The sequence below is a fragment of the Tiliqua scincoides genome, chromosome 2, assembly GCF_035046505.1.
Source record: "Tiliqua scincoides isolate rTilSci1 chromosome 2, rTilSci1.hap2, whole genome shotgun sequence".
Classification (NCBI taxonomy): Eukaryota; Metazoa; Chordata; class Lepidosauria; order Squamata; family Scincidae; genus Tiliqua; species Tiliqua scincoides.
This window is the reverse complement of record NC_089822.1, coordinates 79,449,427-79,471,974: the sequence shown is the minus strand read 5'-3', so window position 1 is coordinate 79,471,974 and position 22,548 is coordinate 79,449,427. Positions and strand designations below refer to the sequence as shown.

At 38.9% G+C, this 22,548-nt stretch overlaps 1 protein-coding gene across 1 annotated transcript in view; it reads left to right on the top strand.

The window, feature by feature from the left end:
- The window catches only part of BNC2 (basonuclin zinc finger protein 2), a 457,344-nt gene that overhangs the window by 147,731 nt on the left and 287,065 nt on the right, over positions 1 to 22,548 (top strand). The gene's annotated exons all lie outside the window — the stretch shown is intronic.

Genomic DNA, 22,548 nt, shown 5'->3' with positions numbered 1-22,548 from the left:
ACTGATAATTAATCACAGGGGCTGCTGGTGTCTTTGTACCACGCACTTGGTGATACACACCCAGCATGCTGTGGCTACTCTTTCACAACTGTTTGGCTCTTCTGCATGAAACCCTGCCCCCCCTCACCCACCCACCCACACACACACACACACACACTCTTGACCAGAAGGAAAGAAGAAAAAAAGGAAAAAGAATCTTGCAACTTGGACTGGATTCAAGGAGGGGAGGGAAGTTTAAAACCAGACTTTAGGAAAAAAAAATGACATGGGCTAGTGTTGCCTATTGCTCCGAGAGAGGACTTGCCTTTTGGAAAAGTCATTTTGCTCTCCCTACCCCAAGAAGCTGAAGCACCAAAAAGTTTTGGTGCGCGTTGTGCTGTTCAGCGAGCCCTTTTCTTTTCAGGCTTAACATTTATTTGAATGAATGAATTCCATTGACATAGAAATGCAGTCATTTTATCCCACAGTTATAGCAGAGGTTATATGACTTGCACTCAGTCATTTTAAGAAGGGAGCGTTTACTGTGCAATTTTTATGAAAGAAAAAATATATGCAAACAAACAAGTTCCCTCATGAGCTAATTGTCAGTGTAGTTTACAGCATACAACAGTTGTGTACAGAACAGAGTTGAAACTGCAGGGATGCCTGCATAGGCATAGGATGCCTGCATTCAAATAAGGTATATTTAGATCTATCCTGTAGAGGGACCCTGATTACAGCTGATACCAGCTTACTGTACAGAAATATAATCAACATAAGTCAAATAAGCAACTGCTTATATGTGATTGCTTACTCCTAAAAGTAAAATATCCCACTTGAAAAGAGGATTTCAAATGCTCTGTGCTGGACACAGATATGTTTGACTGTTCCACTGAACTGTATGTGTGATATTCCCTGCATGTAGGTGTTTTTGTATTCATTTGCTAGTGACTTAATTAAAATGATCCTAAATTACCTATCATTTTATTTATTTTTTAAATAATGTAATATGTGTACAAGTTAAATGCATAAAGGATTTTTTTTCTGCTTTGGTAACAAAAGAGTTAACTAGAGCCAGCTAATGATCAATTGATAAATCACTGTTGAACCACATCCATAGTATTAGATTGCCTGTCTGACTGTTTGGCTTTTCCAAACAGTATTAGATATTCATAGAGAGGAAGAAACTTAAAAGAGGAGAACCTCTCCATACAAGAATTTGACAAAAAAAAAAAGTAGTTGTTGGCAGTTACCAACCCATCCGCAACTCAGCTGTTATTTCTCTGTTGTTAATTTTGCTAATACACAAGGATCTTCACCTTGTTTCTCTTTTCCTCATTACTGAACACATATGGTCATGTTTATTTTCTGAATCTGTGTTGGGAAAAGAATAATACGTACAGTGTATGTCTAAATGCATGGCAGATGCTGTATCAGTGTGGATCGCTCCGCTGGAATACACGCACACAGACACACAGTAGCGTTGTAAAGGTGGTAATGATGAACTTGTTTATTTGGAGAATGTGTGCTTTGCTTTCATGTCTGTGGTGCCTAGAATGTTGTTTTCTGTCTAAAATCATTCTGCCTGCGTACACTTAGGAGTTTTCTGTTCTTTCTTTTTAAAGAGGGTAAGTTAATTCCACTTACAGAGAGTAACGGAGTGTAACTTTTTTTTTCCTTGCCAATTCCTTTCTAAGATATTTTTTTTATGTAGCTGGTTTATAACGGTTTACTAGAGCACCTGAAAATGTAACTGATAGCTACAAGAATTTCTTTTACTTTTCTGAACGCTTTAATTGTGTGTCATGTTCATTGTTGTTTTTTCCCCCCCTCATCTGTTTATTAGAATGGTGGTTTTAAAAACTATTCCTTATGCAAATACAGCTATTTCTTCTTCTTCTTATTGTTAGTCCTATGCTTTTCCCTCTTGCTCGAAAGCAGATGCATTTTGCATAGGAGATACTATTATAGGCAAATGTTTGGCAGGATAAAAAAAAATTGTTTTGCTCGATCTTTGGGATAGCTTGGAATATTTCTTCAAAATAATGAAATATGGCTTATAAAGCATTGTTCTTCCTACACCATATACAATATTTGCTGCCTTGGGTTGGAGTGAAATGGTAATTCTCATTTCAGATGGATTTCTGATATAGTGATGGAAAGCCACATACCTTCATAGAGAACACTATAAAACCTTATTTTATACTATGAAGGCTTTTCAGAGTGTCTACTGGAGTGAAATAATAGTATAAATACCAAATAGCATGTAGTCAAGTTTTAATGCTCCGTCAGGTAACCTACACATCTCCATTGACTTGTTGTGTGATTTCATATAATGTGTACATGTAAGTTATCCTTCCTACAAGAAAATTGTGAATGGTATATGAAGGAAGTTAAAGGTTTGTGTTTAAAAATGCTAACCTATTAGACCCCCAATTACCTTTTTTTGAAAAGTTTAAAATATGGCAATATAGCCTTATACAGGTATCAGTCTTATGTGTATGTTTAAAAAAAGTGTTTGTGGAAACTTTGAAAGGAGCCATCCATGCTCTGTATACAGAAATAATTGCTGATAACCTTGAAGATCATAAATCTCAACTTTTTAAGGGGAGTTCGTTGGGTTACTTTGATCAGTGACAGGTTGAGAATGACCAGAAACCCTAGGCTTCTATTCCTTACTCATCTGATAGAGACCAGGGTAGATAGAGTCCAAGGATATGTGTGTGCGGATATATACCTGAATATATATTCGCATGCACATGCCACATGCACAGAATAGCCCATTTCAGTTTACAAGGAGTTTAAAACTAGGAAAGAAGCCCTGTTTGATTGATTAAATACAAAATAGAAGGCTTTTTTTTTAATTTTCTGCTTTCATAGATGTTTTGTGCATTTGTCAGAATAAGAAATGTCATTTTCCTTTTTCTAGTTTACCTTAAGGGCTGTGTTATTCTAAAATACTTTTAAGCAATGAGACCATAACAGCAAAATAGCAATAACCCACAGTGACACAAAATGCCAGAGATGAGCAAAAGCATGTATGTCTCTCCTGCTTCAAAAGCAGAGGAGATATTTCTCTTGAAGTATCTCTTTAACCAGTGAAAAGAGTATTATTGAGATTACACATACATCTGTGAACCATTATAGAGTAATCTAAGATTCACCCAGTGATGTAACAAAATTAACGACATAATTTCATTGTGTAACTATCCTATTAAAGGACAACTGTCTGGCATTTCATACACTCGCCTTATTTAACTTCCTGCAAATATTATTAGTAGTGACAATTTTCCTATTGTGAATTAGATTCTCTCATTAGTACAATGTCTTAGTTATCACTAGAGAAATCATTTCCTACTAGGTGAAGAACAAGCTGAGGAAACTAAAAATCAAATCAATGAACTTGCTTTAATATGGATTCATCTGTCTGTCAGAGAGAATGAGGGGGTTACGGGGGGATTTATGAATGCTTCCTTATTTGGCTCTGAAAACCTACCTATTTCGGAAAAATATGAAAATCAAGTGTACAGCATAGCATTTTAATTGTACTAGTGTATTGCTGTTTTTACCCCTGATAGAAAGACATGTTTACACCATTTACTGAACTGATTGTAAAAAATGTAACTTATCTCTAACTACAGATCACATGTGTTCAGGGGGGAGAGAGAGAGAGAGAGAGAGAGAGAGAGAGAGAGAGAGACTGGTTTAAGGTTTCTGATAATGCCTAGGTCAGAAGCTGACCCATGACTTTATCATATATAAAGCCACTTTTATTTCCTCTAATAAACCACATAACATAAGTTCTTATTCTTTAAAATTGTGGTATGGTGCAATCAACAACAGCATGCCAACACATTATTCATTTCATTCATAGGTTTCCTGTCAAACCTCCTTTTTTGAGATGCATCGAAGAGAAACCTGTAGAAAAGATATGAAAGATGTCTTTTGTATCACTCATTAGTAGTAGTTTGATTATTTCATGTTTTATTTTTTATAATATAGTGTTGAGGTCATTTTGCCATGTTTCTTACTTTTGTTCAAAGGTATCTGCTGTAATGTTTTTAGTTATTAGGTAGTTTTATATGTGTACACTACATTGTATGCACTACATCATATATCTACATCATATATCTGGCTTAAAACATCATATGCTGGCTTTAGAAGTTCATTGTTGATGAAAAGTTATCATAAGTAGTTTAGTGAGTAGTCTTTTCATGCTTGACCTTAAAGAGAAGAGCAGCGTCTGACTTCGTATGAGGTACTGCTTTTGGGGCATTTTTCTGTACATTACAGCATGATTGTTAGACAATGGCATTTATTGAAAGAAATATGCTTTCTCCTTCTTCAAAACAGTATAGGAATGAAATGCCAACAATAATTTATCATATATACAGAATTTAACTTGCCATTTTGTATGCATGCATATGAATGTGTGTGTGTGTAAAATCTGTTGACTTAATTGGAGCATTCTTGCCAGAAATGTTTTAGGAAAGGGTTGTTTGCTGCACAGAAGGGCATGTGTGTATACGTGTAAATAAAATTATGCACATATTGATTTCATAATACTAGATTTCTAAGTAATGTATTTTGAATGGGTGTGTGTGAGATATATAGAGTTGTGTGTGTGTGTGTGTGTGTGTGTGTGTGTGTGTGTGTGTGTGTGTGTGTGTGTGTGTGTGTGTGTGTAAGCGAGAGAAATACCTGAGAGCCTAGGAGGGCTTTCTTTTATGGTTGTTTAAGCCAAATGTAATTATTTCCCTCAAATCATAGTGTGCGATTTTCTGTCTTAACGTCAGAACCATTTTGCATATTGGAATTATGTGAAGCCTCACGGACATCAGCTTTGATGACGTAAGGAATGTATTAAATGGTCAGTAACAAAGTCAGTATAGAGGAGGGTGCAATGCAAATTGTAGTTGCCAAATTTAAAATGGATAATTTTGTATGCCCGTATGTCTCATTCCAGTTAGTACAGTTAACTCATAGGGCACATTCTGAAATGTTACAGCAGCAGAGCCTTCAGCTTCAAGGATGGTTTGCCTTGACTCTTAACCCTGACTAATAAGATGCTGAGTAAGGCATCTTGGAGATGTTGGAGCAAAAGTGACTTGGTCACATTTGAGGCAAGATTGCAGGGACTGTGATGATAGTGAAAGAATTCACATTTGCCAGGTCATTGTGACACAGTAAGCGATTCCAAAGGAACACTCTGTGTACTGAGCTGGCGTCATAAGTTAGAAACAAAAAAGCTTTATTGAATTTTCTCCCTGTCCCCAATAATATTCTTGTAGACTTCCAGAAGCTGAGGGTTTTAAGTGTGCCCAGGAAAACTTATGACACACAAGAGAGAGAGAGGGAGAGGGAGATGCAAATATAGTTAGAACTGTTTTCCCGTTTGCATTTGAACTTTAGTGGCAAAGTGATAACTTTCAAATCATAAGGTAGTAAGTCTAGAATGCCCAATTTACATTAGTCCTTGAGAATAACGTGTATGCACAAGGGAAGAGGCACTGTAGAATTATTTTTTTTAAGTTTGAGCCACTCAGTTGAAAGTGAGCTGCTAATTCATCATTTTTTTTCTATGATCATATGCGGAACAGATCTTGTTCTAACCTATGCATAGAAAAGTTGCATTTTGAAAACCAAAAATCATTATAAAGGTGGTTCTATCAAGAGAAGGCTCCTCCTTAGAGACACCTGGGATACAGAATTGCTTTAATTAATGGTAAATTTTTGTTTCTCCCAGACCAATAATGTAAATCATATTGAAAAGCTGCTGTTTCTCTACCTTCTGCTACTACTTGTTGTATGAGAAATGGGACATGTATTACCACTTGTAGGGCACTATAGTTTCGAATAGGGTTTGGCATACTGTGTATCGGAGTCTGTATTCTATCATATGGCCCATATAGAGAATAGATAGGGCCGTGTTGGTAAACTGAGTAACATGTTTACAGTAGAAGAAACAAAAAAACTGGTAAAATGGGCACATTTGTTTTTGTTTAAAAACAGAAAGTTACCTTCACCATAGTGTTTTTGCCTACCTAAAAGAAATGCCACAGTGAACCTGAAAAGCTCACATGCTGCTTCATGGCTACCTTTGTGTTTGTGTGTAGAAGAACATATGTGGATGTTATACGTAATTTTAGGTGGTACAATTATGGCTGGTGTTCCAAAATGTAACCAATAAATGAATTAACCAAGAAATTGTTAATTTGACATTTGTTGTTATTAAGATCCTTCTTTTTCCCATGACCAGTATATTGTGTTCATTTTCACTACACATGCTGCTGTGTTTTGGGGCATACCGCTTTGTAGCAGGAAACACCAGAATTGCTGACCTTTAGAGATTAATATTAGACTTTTAGGGACTGTTATGTATTGCTGCCCATGAGAGCAAGACTATTACTGATGGATTGTGTTCTCTTGATTGACTTAAACTATGTATGTGTTTACTCTGTATCTAGATATATTTTTTAAAAATGAATGTAGCAGCTTTGGGGAAATAAGTAAATTGTGTTGAGTAGAATGATCTGTGTGACATTGCTTTTGTTCTAAGTACCAGTTAAAACTGTTTTGTAAGTAGATATATGTGCACCAAACCTAAATCTAATTCAGTTTATTTCAGTGGGACTTGCTTCCAGGGAATGCAATCCAGACTATGATACACCAGCTTAATACTGCTCACTTATTTGGCATTTAATTCAGAGAGATTTTTTTCTGTGTAAACATGCTTAGGATGAGACTCAAAATCTAATGGAATCAATGAAACATATGCACATTTGGCATTTTCCCACAACACTAAATAGTACATTTAGACTGCTGCAGTCTTACTTGGGAACACACTTACTTGGGAATAAGCCCCATTGAATTACTTCTGAGTAAACATGCACGGGAATGAGGTGTTCGACACTCTTATCATGTTTGTTACAGAAGTGAATATTGTTAATGTTGGACAGAATGTGGAATAGAAATAAAGTATACATTTTAGTCAGTGAAGGTTTTATGCCTGCAATACAATCCGGTTTCAGCATCTTCAGCCTTAGGTGTGAATTGGATGTATTTTAACACCAGTACCAACAGAAACTCTGTATCAGAGTGTATCTTTCAATAAGGGAATCATAAATGATGGTAATGCTTCTGTGGTCAGTACTGATATTTGAGATTCCAGTTTATCTTGTGCTCCATGCACACTGTATGTATTATTTTCAGTGCATTTCAGGCAAAGCAAAATGCTTTCTGTTCGTGAAACTGTCATCCCATTCTGACAATTTTAGTGTGTTAGTTTAATGCTTAAAATATGAAAGCTATTCATAATTTTTTTTGTTGAAGGAATAAAACTATTATAATGCAACGTCAAGTACATGATAAACAGCTGTCCCCCTTCATTTTATTGTACTAATCATAACTGGTTAGTGTAGTTGTTTTTTTTCTTTTTGAGGGGTGGGATTCCTTCAGTTTTATGTATAACTGCTCATGAATTTTAGAGCTTGCCTCCAAATGGCTGCATTATGTAACATTGTGATCCCATTGTGTTCTTTAAATGGGATATTATAGGGTGCTCTCTTACCAGATCAGAAGAAAAAGTCAAGTTTCAGATCTGTTTCATTATTATATGCTGCCAAGTGGATATCTTGTAATTCCTGATTTTCTTTTGGTTTCTTCAATCAGGTAAATTTCAAGAGTTAAGAAGACCATTGGTGTGAATGATGAAGTGGTAATTTGGGTGTTAGCCACTGGAAACTTACCTTTGTTTTGTAGTATTTGAAGAGATGGCCATGTATGGGTCCTGACATGCAGGAAGTCCAGTGCTTTGCCTTGTGAATATGCTGTGAGGGAAAGCATGTTAAAAATGTGTGTCCAGATGCTTGGTCTTGTCATGGTGGGGTGCTGAAAGGCTGCTCAATTCAATTTTTATGGAATATAAGGAAGAACAGGGTATAGTCAGCAGTTGAGTGTTTTCCCAATATTGCTGTTGTCTTTCTGGTCTGTTCTGTTAAATCAAAATGTTCCATCAAAATATTTATACTTCCAGTGTCCCTGTGACAGAAGAAATAAAATAAAACCCCAAAGAAAAAAATTGGTGTGGGAAAGACTGATAAAATGAGTTTTGTTTTCCACACAAAGAATTTCTTATAGACAGGACATAATGAACAGGCATAAGTACTGAACCTGTGTGTCTTTAAATCTGTAATTATTCCTGTGTGATTGAATCCTAATGCCCTGGTGTTAAATTGAATTACTCATGAGCATCTTGCATTTAATGGGACATAAGGATATCAGCTGACATTTACAAAATATGTTTTTGTATAATAAAGAGAGCTGTTGAAAAAAAGGTACTAGAGTTTGGAAAAGGTGTATTGTGTGGGGTATTGGGAACTTTTAATCCCATACTGATTAATTTCAATGCAAGAGTTAAATGTGTGGTATAAATCTCTCCCAATGAAACCAATTACAGGTAGAACTTGGACATATTTACTCATAAGCAAGCCCCACCGAGTTCAATCGCACTTACTCCCTAGTAAGTGTGCTTAGGTATGAAGCCCCAAAAGTGATATCTTTTGGATTGAATTGGATTGGACCTTTTTAATAGGTTGTTGTGTGTGTGTGTCGCCTTTTCAACAAAATGCTGCAAGTTTGTCAACTTCATTAAGATAGATTTAGTGGCTATTTGCTCCTGAGACAATTGATCCAAGACTTACATTTGCCAAGAACATCTGAACTAGCTATCTGGAGGGGAAAAAATATCACATACTAATGAAGACTACACGTGGAAAAAAAAATAATTACTTCCAGCTGGCTTTATGAAATAACTAAACTAATATTAAATTGAGATGCTTAATTAGCATGGATTTAATTATATTATTTTTGCATTCAAAGCAAACACTGTAAGTCTCTTCTTAAAATCGCAATCTAAATTATCTGTAAATGCATTAAGGTTTTGTGATAGTCAGCCATGGATACTGAAAACCCATCCCTGATACTTCCATCCCGCCTGAATATCCTACAGCACTTGACATTGCCAGCATGCCTTCTACAGCTGGTGGCATATGACTGTCATTTTGCAGGCAGGATATACGGAGAGTTTTTATACAATGGAAGCATTCATGAAAACATTCCCCTTCTGGGACTCCTGCAAACGCTCATTTTATTGACCCCATCAGGATTTAACTGGTACGCTGTCAGGTTATGTGTTGCTTTGTCTATATTACTTTTTTTTTGCTTTTAAATTAGAAACCACCAAGAGGTTGGGGGAATGGGGGGCATAAGAAAGCACATTGATTTCTGTGGTTAAATGAAAGCTTAACTAGATAGGATGGAAAAGGGCAGATGCTGCCACACTCTGGCTCTCCTCTAGGCAAACGCATGATGTGATGTCATCATACTGTTCATTACCTTGCCACTGTGGCTGACAGTCAGTCATGAGAGGTGAGGACCGACCAGTATATAACACGATGCCACAACATGCAGGTTGTTTACTTAGATGTTATGTGAAAAAGTTTGCGGAGACATGGACTGGCAGCAGCTCTGTGTCTTGTAACTTCCAGCTAAGCTCTTAAGCACACACTTAAGTGTATCTTGTTGAAAATCTGATACATCCCTTTATTTAGGTTTCCAGTTATGCTAAAAGCATTCACAGTGGATCACAAGTCCCTCTGAGATCAGTAACACTTACATCTAGACAAGTTACAGTACCATTCAAAATCCTAGTTGTAAAAGGTAATGTTTGATCCACCTACAAGTATGTTTAAAATTTAGTGAACTTTAGGGAAAAAAAGGAAATATTTTGTCTAAATTGTATCTGTATTAATCTAATTAATTGGTCACAAATTGTATTGTGGAATTCTTTATCAAATATCAGTTCCATATTTGTCTAAACTGAGTCATTAAAAAAACCCATACTAAAATAGTACAGCAGAAATCCAGATACCAGGACTGACTTCAGTGAGCTGTTTGTTGGCAAAAGGAGTTTTCCATGCTCCTGGTTTTCATACAAGTGGGAAACTCTGCAAACATAGCACCCTCTTCTTTAGAAACGCTTTCTGTTTTTAATAACCCCATCTGATCTACCAGCTGCTCATTAATGGTTTGCATTTGGTCCAGAGAGTGTGTGACTGAGCAATCTAGGAAGAGCTTAGCATAGGAAGCACTAAAATACAAAACTTTATGTATCCTTTCTTGGTTTCGGATGGAATTGAACTATAATATTGATGTGCCTGGCCACCGTACAATGTCCATTACGAGCATATTTTTGGTGTAGCTTGTATCCAAGCTACAACCCATTGCACCAACTTCACCTGAGCAGGTCCCACTGGAAAAAGTACCTCTGCTACTGCATTGTGTGTGCATCTATTTATTTCAATAGGACTTTTATAGAATCCTCCATGCATGCCTCTGTTTTACAACAGAATGTTCTGTCTGTTATATACCATCCTAAGGTTCCTACTGAAGTGACTGCATTTTTCATGTTAGTTCAAATACTGTAGTTTTGAACACAGAACAAAATAGTTGGAAAATATCTAAGCCATTTTTGAGGTTCTAATGCGCAACTAGGTTTTTTAATCACAGATATAAAGCAGCAAAATATGTTTAAATCCCTTGCAAGTATGCACTCAACCTCCCAGAATGATTCTCTTGAAAAAAGTACAGAATAAATCCATGAAACCCTTTGTTTGACTCTTATTTACATATAAAGATAAAGAGCTGTTGTGTATAAAACACTTAGCGCCTGATACCATCACGCGTACTACTGGCATTTCAACCCCACTGCTGATGCTGGTTGTTGTAAAAGTGCCATAAGGCAATTTCCTGCCTAGGAGAGACACCTGGTGCCTGCAGAGGGGCCAGCGCTAGTTGACGCAGAGTCTTGGTGCTGGGAAGATGCTGGACGGGAGCACCAGGCAGTGAGTAAAAGGGGAGGTTTTCAGGATGGGAAGGGAGGGGGAATGCAGGGAGTGGGCGGAACTGGGCGGGAGGGGGTGGGTCAGTGGGCAGATTGGGCCCAGGAGGGGGATGGGGACAGCAGCAGAGACTACAACAGAATCCTATGCCCCCTCTTGAGCTGAACCACCCGATACTGGCCTCCTCAGTTCTGCACCAGCTCAAGAGCTGGCACAGATCCAAGGAGACCCATTGGGGCCAGCAGCGTTCTGCCCAGGGTAAGGGAACAAATGTTGTCTTACTCAGAGGAGACTCCAGCGGCTTCTCTTTCCCTGCAGAATACAGTGGTGGCGATTTTTGCATTGCTGTACTTCACAGTGGCGCTGGAGCTTAGGATTGGGCTGCCTGTTGCCAGAGGAAACCCAGAATGTCAGCATCTTAGGGGTCAGCCCTATCCACATGGCACACTGGTGGATCCCAAGGTCTGTCAGCCAGCACACAGTCTGTCATCGTGGCTCTTTCTCCTGCAGTCTGCAGAGCACAGCTGTTGGCGCAAAGGCTGGGAGGCCGTGCATTGGCAGCAGCGCTGTACAAACCAGCCATTGGCATAGTCATGGGGGCAGATCAGGGCAGGATTGGAATGAGGTGGGGGTGAAATGGGGTGGATTTTAGCAACAGTGGCATCTGCGGTATATGGTGCCCTTGTCCCAGGACTGATACGACCCCTTTACTCTAACAGATCTATGCCAGCAAAAGTGATAGGGTACCAGTGAGTGGCAGAAGAGATAAGTTGAAATTGTTTCTTCTGTCTTCTGGCCAGCCTGTTCTCCAAATGGCCCAAATGACCAATTTGATGCAGTGGAAGCTACGTTGGTGGTGCTGCACTCCAAAGGTGCATCCAAGGATATAGATTGACAGCGCAATACTAAGTGTGGTCGCCAAGAAGTAATTAGAGTCAGATTGATAGGTAAGTCTTTATCAGATTGCACCTACAATCTTATGTATGTGTTCTGGAGTCAATTTCCCTAAATGTAGCATAGTTCTAAATAAAAAAGCATAGTATCAGATGATTATAATTAGGCTTTCATTTGACATAGGCTTGAGAGGGTAGCAATGTGGATAAGATTCTCAAAGCTCACTTTGCCAGATGACCCAGTTGTATTTGTTTCCTACTAATTGTTACAAAGTAGTACTTGAGAAGAAGGATGGACATGATTATGGACTGATATTCAAATAAATTCTCACTTTATTATTCTGCAGAATACCATTCATAGTGGGAGTACAGAACTATGTACTGGGAATGCTTTCCTAAAAGAGAAGGAACATGTGGAGGTTAGCGATAGGGACAGGTGAAACTTCATAAGCAACTAGGGACCCTGTTCTCTCATTACCTGTGTGACATGGGAGCCACTATAGTACAGTTCCTGCATAAGTGTGATGGAGTCTGTGCCACAGTGTATCTCCATTTTAGTGTTTCCCTTCCCAGAAATAAGGGGAAGTGCTAGCATGGACATTTTCCTTCTCCCACATTGCCAGAATTTCTAATATTATTTTCACAACATGGTAAAGAACCATGCTATAGTGGCTCCCATACTGCAAAGTTAATATAGAAAGTGACTCTGAAGTAGTTTTTTTTTCTTTTTTAGGCTTTAGGGACACCACTAAAGTCAAGAGTTGCGCCCCAGCTTCTTCTATAACACTGAAGAAATCAGTCTTTTTCATTTTGCCATGTTGCTTGGCAGTGCTATTTAGGCCCTGTATGTCTTTCAAGACAAAATATTGCAATAATTTGAGCTGAAGAACGAATGCTCCTATTTGTTAATTACAGTAATGAGTGAAAGATTGATAAAACTTCAACATTTGGCTGTCATAAATACATCAACAAGTTATATTTGCGTGAGGGGAAAGGCAACAAAAGATAAAGCAAGTGGAAGTAGTTTTAAAACTAGAGGGTTGATGTTGATTGTTGCTTTTTATAACATGTTGATCAGGGATATCATAATGTGGTAATTAAGTGCAGCATCTGTGTCATTTTACATCATCTTGTAAAACAAATAGAAAAATAAATCAATGGAATGACAGCCGTGACTAAATTAAGGGAAATAGTCATGTCTTTAACTTAAAGGGAAATAGTCATGTCTAAGTTTAGCTGGATTAGGACCGTTGTGTATTGAAAAAGAACCAGTTTAGATTTCCCATTAGCACAGTTCCTGTGTGTATGCTGTAAGTGTGCATGACCTGAGGGCAGTGAGGTATAGCCTCATACTGCATGCCCTGTCATCTGTTCACTCTGGCTATGCTTTTATAGTGGGGTGGGAGTACAGTACTTGCTGTGTAGCCTGTATCCTATGCTCTGCCATAAAGTACTGAGTGGGTGTTTAATGGGATCTGGAATTTTCTGGTGTCCTTCCCCCACATGGATTTGCATGGGATTTTTGTTTGTATGCCAGCTCTGACATTTGTATAGCATTCCACTGATGGTTGGGGCATACCCATATTTCATTCATGACTCACCTATATCCCCACTCTGTTTGGGCACTCCAACTGGCAGTGGCTGTGCTGGACGGTGAGGGTATGCTGGTGTCTGGTGCATGTCCGCCAGTGGTACTGAGGCTTTGCCAATGGAACTTTGGTGCCCTCGTCACCACTGTAGCTGTGCTGGTGTCTAAGAGCAACTGTCATATCCTTTGCAGCTCAGAGTAGTGTTTTTGAAATATCCTATTAGGCTGCCTGAAATATTTCTTTTCTATATCCTATTCAGTCTGCGTGCAGGAGGATCTGTTTGCAAAACCAGAACAAATAGGATAAGTAACTTGTTAAAAACATAGTCTATTTTGCTGATCCACAAAAGGAGAGTCACACACGGAAATGTTCCTGCCAATCTTGTAATGCATATAAGAATGAGAATCTCCTTTTGTTGTCTTCAGTCCCGAGTGGTATGCAATACTTTGAATAAGCAATGAACTCAGGATCAGTTTCATGGAACTTTAAATATAATGCATGTCATGCAAATGTGTAAAATACAGAGACAGCTGTGAAATATTGCAATCTTCAATAGCATCTGAAATGCTCACCCTGGTTACTTTTATTTCTTCCCGCTCCCTACCCCACAAACTTTAGTAGTATTTAGATACGGAAGTTTGATCCGAACAGCTTATAACATATGCAGTTTTCCAAATTCACAAACTGTGAAAAGAAAACCATGTAAAATGTTACATTAGGGAAGGGGGAGATACAGTACAGGCAGATGCCAGCTGGAATCTGATATATGTATGTGATCTCTTCTGTGGCACCATTTTATTGATGAGGTGGGAATGTAGCTAAACAGTAGCTACAGCTGTTTCATTATATAAGAATCCATACAAACTCCAGCTGTGAACTTATGGATTCACACTGTGGGGAAAACCTCACATAGGCATGTCACCACATTTTATTGACATACCTGCCCGCCTGCCAGCAGTTATAGACATGTAACCTGTTTTCCCCCTTGTCTTAAATATAGCTTCAAAATAAGTCTAGTTGAGTTCTTTGAACTTTAGTCCAAGTCAGGTTACATTTACACATATGAGCACTGTATATTTTTCAGTGTTACCTTGTTTGCAAAGGAGACAGCCATGGTGAATCCCATGATTGTAAATTGCAACTGCGTAAATACTTGCCATCTGCCTCTGTGTCTTGCCCAGTTCACACTAGCTTTTCTTCTTATTGAGAAAATGTGGGGTTTGCATCTGTGTAACACCCCTGGCCTTCATGTATAAAATGAGGTAATTCTTGTATACCTTTGGAGAATCCTGTAATTGCCAGCACTGCTCTCATTAACCTTGAACTCTGGCTTTCACCAAGGTGAAACATTTTGACATGCCCCCAGAAAACTTAAAATGCAATAGAATTCTGATGAATATAATACCTTTCAGGAGGAAGTGCTGTGAAGTCAGTGACTGGAGATTTGGATGGACAGGGTGTGCATTGAACATGAAACGCTGCCAAACAAAAATGTTGTCTCCAGTTGGCAATCATAATTTAGGACCAGTTCTCTTAACCAGAATTGTTGTGGTGGCACCTGCTGCACACGTACTAATTTTAAGTTGTCAGTGCTACATGTGGTGATGGTTGTGTGTAGGGCTGTGGCATATGTGGATCATGTAGTACAGTGATTCAGCTGTTCAAAAGAGCCCCACTTACAGCAGTGTGCTAAAAATCTGTTGCCAGCATAACCTCAACTAACACAAGACAAGGTGTTTGGGGCCCAGTTCATTAAAATTGCATATAGCCCATTCCAAAGAAGATCTTGCAGAGGGTCATAACTCCTCACACTAATCATCCCCTTTAATGTGGGTTCCTAACTTGGGGAAGACAGCCAACAGTTACCTTTTCCCCCTGTGTGAGCAATTCTATAATGTCTCCAAGGCTTATATTGTAAACTCCAACAACAGCTTCTAAATGTCAACTGCTGAAAAGGGGTTAAGGAAGCTAGGTTGCACTGGCTACCCCAAGCCAGACAGCCCTTTGAGGTTTGTCTTGCAACATCGCCAAGAGTCCCCAGCCTGGGTTCCCAAGGCAGGCAATGTTTGGAGACCAGGTGTGGGACCCTCCACTGGCAAGCCATCTGCTTGCCTCAGGGTGCATGCCAAACCTGCATCTCAAGTTCTTCATTCCGCATGATGTCTGCCAGTTTTGAACATATTAGCTAAATGGCCTCCTGTACCTTATCTGTCTGGAGCAGGTGAAAATCTCCCACAACTGGTCAATCACTGTAGGAACAAAAAATTCCTACATGGTCCCTATTGACAACCAGCTAACCGCAGACTGATTTCAGGGTAAGACGAAGGGTCTGTATTTGCAGTCCCAGGAACAAGAGAGAGTTCCATTCTGGAAGGACCATTCCAGTTCATTCCCCAGCAACTCACCTGGCTGCTCTCCCCTGCCTTGCATCGTGTGGGGGTGGGGGTGAAGCAGTCCCACCTGAAGGGGCGAAGGAGCAACATTCTGTGGATACCATCGACATGCACACAACCACCTTTGTACATAGCAACTGTGGCTGGAATTCGGAGTGAGCAGCAGTTGCCAATCTGGAGACAGGTGTGAAGTTAGCCCTGAGTTGATCTAGAATGAAGGTTTTGGTGTTTTGCAGGTGATGTGAGGAGAACTTTATAGAGAAATTGTCTATTCCTAATTGAATTCTCCAGGCAAATCAGATACCAATATTTTTCACTCAAACAGGTAATTAATTAGGTTGCAATTTAAATTGAATGTCATCCTGTTATTGATTTTTTTTGGGTGGAAATAAAGAATGGAGATCCGCTATTAAAATTATCTGTTCAGGCCAAGGTAGTGGGTGGGAGAATATATTTTCTATTGTGAGGAAAGGGTGGCAAGATGGAGAAAAGCTGGACAGTGTCGAGTTCTCACTTGGGTGCAGATAGTTTTATTTGGTTTGTTTCCAAAAGTAGAAAAGAACTGAACTGGAGACGAGTCTAGAGATTAACAGTTTGTTTTATAGCCTGGTCAGATATCTCACATCAAGTGACTGGTGCAGCTTGTAACGAAGCATCCGCAAAGTGTGTCAGGATGACGCTGGTATGCCTTGTTAAAGGAAAAAAGTTCAATGTCAACACAGCTGCATCTTACCACTTTTTGAAACCTTTCACCTGGGAGTTAGATAAAATATCTTGAATTTGGGCAAGGGGCTGAGAGCAAGCATGAGGGGAAGGACTGTTTGAAATGCTATTAATTTGCTCGAAATAACATTTGTACGCGTTGCTTGACTAGACAAATCCACAGTGTGTGTTTTTTTTTTAAATGCTCTTCCCTCTCATTTCATGTGCCAGGCTGTTTTTTCATTATCGTTTCCTTGTCTACTGTGTTTATCTTCTCCAAAAATGCTGAAATGTAAGCTATTGCAGTGCTGGGTGGGTGGCATAGACATTCACAGTGCCTTCAAAAAAGAAACAGAATGAGCATTTTATTTAGACTCTACAAGCCACGGAGAAAACTTAATGCAGCTGCGTAAAAGTGAAAGCATTAAAAAAAAAATCTCACTTTCCTTTCTAAATAACCTTGGGGCTTTTGTGTTGAATACTTCCAGGTTGACACATTTCACAGAGGATGGAATGACAGTGGTGTTCAGCACATCCGTAATGTTCCACAGAACCCTCTTCACTTTTTTATGAACTTCAAAAGCGTGCTCATCCTTAACAAAATGTCAAGTTAAAACATGTCACTTTGTTGTTACTTGCTTGCCTTTAATCAAAAGACTACTCTTAATGGGCTGTTTTACTGTAGGCAGTTGTAAAAGAAGCTTCCCAGTAGTGCTTCTTGCCCATTACTGCTGTCTTCCCAAGTTCTTGTCCCTAGTTAGCCCTGGCATTGCAAAAAGAGCAATAAGTTCAAGACTGGGGAGATGAAAACAGCACTTAGGCAGGTGCCACAAACACACAATTCTGTGAGTGCTTTTGGAAAATGTGGATTTTAATTTTATATCTGCATTTAAGTAGTAGGCAGACTACTACTGGTCAGGAACTCTGTTTTCTACACAGTGCATTCATTCAACAGACAAGGTCATCCATCCATATTATAACACCATTTCTTTTGACAATGGAAATTTATTAAAGCCAAAGATCATGCTTAATCTGGTTAATCCTAAACATTACCATAATCCTGATCCTATGGTTATATTTTGTGAGTTGCAGGTATCACAAGCATCCTGTGCAAGTGAGTGTCACTCTTCAGTATTGTGAGTTAAAGGCTTGTTTTTCTGAACACCTCAAACAATCGAATGACCCTTAAAACTAACCAGGACATGTCAGTTAATAACCCTTCCCTTAACAATGCCATTCAAATCACAGGTGGAGCTTGGCTGTGCAGCCAGCACCACAGAGGTTACCATAAAGCTGTTAGATGTCTGTCACTCACTCACTCACTCACTCAAGTCAGTCACATACATACATACCTACATACATACATACATACATACATACACAGGATAAAGAAACATATAAAATACCTCTCTTTGTTAGGTCGCTAGATATTTACTTACTAGAAAGTGTTTGTGTGTTTAACAACATGCTGGTACAGCGATAATCAGAAGTTGCGTGCCTATTTTGTGTAGTCTTGTTTGGAGTACAAAGACATAAATGAGTTGCATTTTTATGATCTTTAATTGCCCCTTCTGGCTTCTGGCCCTCTCTTAAGCTGTGGGCAAATGTGAAAAATTTCAATTAGAAGTGCTTCACACACAAAAAAGTTATATGTCTCTCTGTTGCTGCTGGGTAATAGAAACACACCTTACCTATTAAAAGGATATGTTTAAAAGTACACAGAGAATTCTAGCAGTGCTGTTATAAATCCTGCTAAAGAGCGAAAGCCACAAAAGAAACTATACACTTCCATATACCAAGAAAAGCAGAAAGTGAATGGCTTGTCTGTTTTCATTCAGTTTCATTTTTCCATGTGGTCTACATTTTTGTGTGTGTGATGTAAGTAATGTAACATTTAATGAAAGCCTTAGATCTGTAGGCATCAGTGGCACAGCTACACCTATTTGGTGCTTATTGTAGGCAGAAGCAGGTTTTCTTCAAGCAGCTTCCCTTGCATTGTTTGTTTGTTTGTTTTATTTTAATGAATTTATACCCCGCTTTTCCCATGCCGAAGCAAATGCCTAAGGTGGCTTACAAAGCCTTATAGTCAAGTACAGACTATCACAACAAGTAAAAACATCAAACACCACACACAAGACACCCCACATAGGTTTTATAGGTTTTAACCAGAGATTTCCTTCTGGTTAAATACGCATAGACTTTTGCTTTCCTTAACTGATGGCGATGGACTGTCCGAGAACTTAGAACCTTCACTTTTGAGATGCTGTCTCTTTGAAGCACATTAAAAGGGACAAAGGGCATGCCCTGCTAATTCCATCCTAGCATGTCTTGAACATCTTAGTGTCCCTCTTTGTAGTGGAAAGATAACTCTGTGGGTGGGTGGGTGCATGGTGTGTTTGTGTAAGGACAGTATATTAACCAATCTCACAACATAATATTGTCCCACTTTCTTAATAGACATTATGGCTAGTATCAACTGCATTTATCTTTCTGTTTAAATTTACTATGGATTGGAATAGTCTCTCTTCTCCTGCCCATCCCACACTTCACATATTTTTAGCTGTTGGTGAAAGAGTTAAGGCAAGATAAAGCAAAATTCCCATCCAATAAGAGTTTCCCAACTAGTGGAAGTGCCTCCCTCCACCAAACTCTGAAGAGGCAGTGGAACTCCCATAGCCCAACATTCCATCTCCTATGTGGCTGTTCACTCTTCTGGAATACTGGCTTCGGTCATGAGATTAATTTTGTGCCCTGTCTTTTGGCTGTTATGTACGAAACGGGTCAGTTTTCAGATCTTTCTATCAGTCAGTGTGATTTAGGTTAAATGTGTACCATATTTTGGCTTTCAGGATAGTCGTAACCATTTGGGGTACCCTTTGGCATTCACACTGTATTCACAATGTCAGTTTTTGAGGGATAACTGTACAAACATCCTGTTCCCTCCTCCCCCCCCCCCTCCGGTGGTAGTTAGGGTTCTTTGGGCTCCAGATATATCACATTTTGAGACTCGGGGTCTTTAAAAAGTACCCTGACTGTTTTGAGGCAATCATAAATAGAATAGGTGAAGAAGAAACAAACATACACATGCACACACATGCTAAGGCCTCACTGAATCTCTGACTCATTCGTAGTGTGTAAGTGTTTGTGTGGTTTTTAAAACCTGAGCTCTTATTTAGATTAAATAAGCTTAATACTCTTAATACCTTGGCCACTTTTAAAGTGCTGTATAAATGCTAAGTTTTATTAAATATTTGCCAGCTCTACAAACACTAGATTCCTTTTTAATAGAAGCAAATTCCTCTTTAATTAGGATGCTGCAATCTAGTACAAGAGCAAGGGAAGGCATTGGAAGTTAACTTGACCTCTAAGCAGCCGAACTGAGCTAATTCTATTGATCTCTTGAAGCAGCCCCCACCACAAATAGATGTGCACACCTCTCTCTCTCACACACACATGCACAGACACCGCACACACACCACTTACACTTCATAATAAAACACCATCAGAAGAAAAGCAAAATGTAAGCATTCAGATCACACAGTATATGAATATGTAAGTATATGTGTATATTTCTGTGTGTGTATGTATGTATGTATGTATGTATGTATAAAATGATCAGCCTCAACTTGCATCTTGTAATCTTTCTCCTTCCCTTTTTGCCACACAGCTGTCACTAGTGTAGCAAAATGACTTGCGGGGGGGGGGGGCAGAGAGGGAGGGAGAGAAGGAAGGAGCCCTGCTAAAATCGTGTCACGTAGCACTAATTCATCTGCTCTCATTAGAGTGAGCGAGGGACAGCAGTGATGGCCAAGAGCTGCACTCCACACATGACACACGAACAGTTTGGGGAATAGAAAATTGCTTTCTCAGGAAGCCCAGCCAATTAAGGACTTGACCATATTGAATGTCAAGTGTTAATTTAGGTTTTTCTTCATTTTCCCAGTAGTAATGCGGGTCCTGTGATGAGCAAATACATGTCAAGTAAAAGTTGATTGCATGAAGGACCCAGGTATTATATGTCACTGACAAGTCACAAATGTACTCTAGTCTTTTAACCCTTTAGGTGAGTCTGGGCTGTGTATGGGGAGGAGAGAAAGAGGGATTAACTGTACTATAACGATAAGAATAGATAGCTTACATTAGGGAGAAGGCTGGGAGGTGGACAGGAATAGTAATTTGTGTAAGAGGCCAGTGCGGTCTTCTCACAGGAAATGTACAAATATGGCACCAGTAGTTTTTAAAATCCAAGATCTCAAGATATTACAGTAGCTGGCAATTATCTATTAAGAATCTTATACTCTGCACTTTATACAGAGCTCTCATTTTTAAAGGATCTTATACATCTCCAAATATGCTGCCCTGTGCCAGGAAATGAACACTTCATATCTTGTTGCCCTCCTTTTCAAAATCACCATGTAAAATATGTTTACCGGTAAGTAAATAGAATTGTTTTGGGTTGAATTTTTCTCCAGTTTTGTGTGCAGTCACTATCTAAGAAAAATAGAAAGCTTTCCTTTTTTTTCTTCCTCCAAATAACCCCCCCCCCCCAACTTGCATTTATTAGCAGGCGATTACTTTGTCAAAAGGCCACCCTCTTTGGCCTTTTGTGCAGTACCTGTCTGCACTGGAAAAGGAGGCTCTTTCAGTTTGCCTGAAGAGTGATAGTGTTTTTTAGTATTTATTAGATGGGGGATACTTTAGAAATCATCTATAGCATCTAATTTCCATTCATCAGCATATTATTTACATATGAATGTTGTGAAAATAAGAGAGTGTCTGTTTCTGTTGCAAGTGCATAATTGATGTGCACACAATAATATCTCCACAATGGTCTCGGCGTTTGCTGTGTGATACCCTACAAATATAGTTAAGTGGAGCTTGGCAAACCTGAGATAATTGAGGAAGTTGTCAACGCCTTTTGATTTCATTTTTAAACAATAGTGTTCAATTTCTGTATTTTAGAACAGGAAATCCATCCTCAGCTCCCCCTTAACAGTGGTTAAGAAAAAGAACCACAGCATTTAATAAAGTGAGAATCTATACATTTTAAAATGTGTGTGTGTGTGTATGTATGTATGTATGTATGTTTAAAAAATATGTTGAATCTTCACCAATGTATTCTTTTGGATAAGAAATCACGATATCCAAAAACACTGATTTTATAATTAAAAGCTCCCCCCCTCCCCAATCCATGCCCCTTTACTGCACCTTAACTGTGGTTCACCCATTTGGAAGGATTAAGGGTAGGAAAATGGTATAGTGTCACTTTTCCCAGTTGATAGATTTTCTTCTGGTGAGTAAAAGATTTCATTCATCAGGTTATATTGTAAGAACAAAATGAACAGAAAGAGGAAGGAGTGTGGAACCTGCAAATGTTGAGCCATGTTTTCTGGGGATGTGGGGGGAGGAATAATTTAGGAGAGACAGTAGTGTTTTCTGATCAATGATTTTTTTAAAAGAGGGAGAGAAATGAGATGAACTGCCTGTGTATTTAACAGCAACTCAGTTCACATTAAGAAAAAATTAGGAAACAGTTCTAAGAACCTTGCCATGCATAATTCAGAATAGTGAGTTCATATTAGCAATAGGTTTTTCCTTATTGCTTTTCAGATTGTTCATGTGAGGGATTCCTGCTGTGTCCATTCTCCAAGTTCAAACATCATCCAGATTCAAAGATAGCAGTTTTGAGATTACGTTACTGAACTAATGGCAACAGGGCTACTCATGAGTCAGTGACTTCAAAATGATTGCTCCCCCAAGAATTTCCTGTTTCTGTCTGTAAGAACTTTCCTGTTCAGAGATGAATGTTGTCATTCTTTTGACAGTGTATTGATTTTTTTTCTCTCTGGGTTTTGTTCTTTGGTTCTGAATTTCCAGATTCCATCATAAGAGCAAGAACTATGTTAATTCATCTGGCAGACAGAACAGCTAGTGTAATTAGAGCTCAAACCATAGCAGCTTTGCCTCAGTTAAGTTGTGTTGAGGGACCTCACTAACTTTCCTTAAACAGAAAGTTGTTGATGGCACCTTTGGTTGCTGATTCAAGGTTTTCCTCCTCCTACGATGCCGCTTTTGACTGATGGTACCTAAT